General features: G+C 48.1%; 1 protein-coding gene across 1 annotated transcript in view; it reads left to right on the forward strand.

The window, feature by feature from the left end:
• Positions 1 to 1,521, forward strand: part of LOC108290915 (ATP-binding cassette sub-family A member 3) — a 76,793-nt gene that overhangs the window by 8,932 nt on the left and 66,340 nt on the right. The gene's annotated exons all lie outside the window — the stretch shown is intronic.

The following is a 1,521-nucleotide window of genomic DNA, read 5'->3' on the forward strand; positions in this document are numbered from 1 at the left end:
AAAAAAAAAAAAAAAAAAAAGACCTGCCACTCCCATGGACCTCTGCTCATATATGCAGATATAAAATCTTCTTTTGAAAGGGCACGTAAGGACCAGGCCCAGTGTCTCGTACCTATGGTCTCAGCTCTTTGGGAGGCCAAGATGGGAAGATTGCTTCAGGCTGGGAGTTCAAGACCAGCATGGGCAATACAGCAAGACTCCATCTCTGCAGAAAAATAAAATAAGTAGCCAGGTGTGGTAACATGCACGTGTGATCCCAGCCACTCACGGGATTGAGACAGGAGGATCACTTGAGCCCAGGAGGACCAGGCTGCAGTGAGTCCTGTTTACACCACTATATTCCAACCTGGGTGACAAAGCAAGACCCTGACTCAAATAAAAAAGGGCACATAGGAATCGGGTGGCAAATTCAAGCCCATGGTGCACACAAAAATCCTTACAAACCACAAATGAAGAGCTGCAGGAGTCTGGGATTTCTCCAATTTGCTGAGCACTGGCTGCCTGAAGAGCCATAGTGCTCCTGAACAGCCACAGCCGATGGCTCTTGAGCTGACGACAGTTACCGGAAAGAACATTTGTAGAAGAGTTTGTGCTGTCAAGAGAGTTCTCAGAAATGAGCAGCCTGCAGTATGCACTCACCATGCACCAAGTCAGTTGCTCACCTAAAAAACAAACATTGAGATACTTGATGATGTGTATGATGTTTAATATTTTAACAGTAAGCAAACCTTTTATACCCGGGGAGGGGGGAAAGGTTTGCCTTCCCCTTTCTGGCTATGTTCCCGGGAGCAGTGAAGTGAGGCCTCTTCAGAGGGAAGTTCTTGAAGGTCTGCTCTTGTCCTCTTGCTGGGCGGAGGTGGCAGCTTTAGGAGTGGCTGGAGTCCTAAGTGTTTAAGTTAGAGTAGCTGATGGTGGCCCAGCCAGGGCTGGTCCTGGGCCTCAGTCATCAGCACTTCTGGGACTCTGCCGCCTCGGCGTCAAGTGCAGAAGGAACTTTAACTTCCTTCTCTTGGGTACATTTGCTTTCGTAACCAAAAAACTTTCCAGATTTTGTAATTCTGGGATTTCTTTCTTTAAATTCCTTTTGCTCAAACAGAACATATGCAAGCATAGTGTTCAGGGAGACTTTAGGTAAAGCCTCGCACATACCAAGCAACAACCTGGGTGCTGGGGGGCACAGAGATAAAGAAAACCTCAACAGGGTGCAGTGGCTCACACCTGTAATCCTAGCACTTTGTGGGAGGAACTGAGATTATAGGTGTGAGCCACCTTGAGGTCAGGTGACCTCACTTGAAGTCAGGAGTTCAAGACCAGCCTGGTCAACATAGTGAAACCCCACCTCTACTAAAAATACAAAATTAGCCAGTGTAGTGGTGTGCGCATGTAACTTCTTGGGAGGCTGAGGCAGGAGGATCGCTTGAACCCGGGAGGTGGAGGTTGTTGTGAGTGTAGATCGCACTATTGCCCTCCAGCCTGGGCAACAGAGAGGGATTCTAGCTCCCAACACAATGAGCTTCAGAA

Source organism: Cebus imitator, unplaced genomic scaffold, assembly GCF_001604975.1.
Source record: "Cebus imitator isolate Cc_AM_T3 unplaced genomic scaffold, Cebus_imitator-1.0 Scaffold444, whole genome shotgun sequence".
NCBI lineage: Eukaryota > Metazoa > Chordata > Mammalia > Primates > Cebidae > Cebus > Cebus imitator.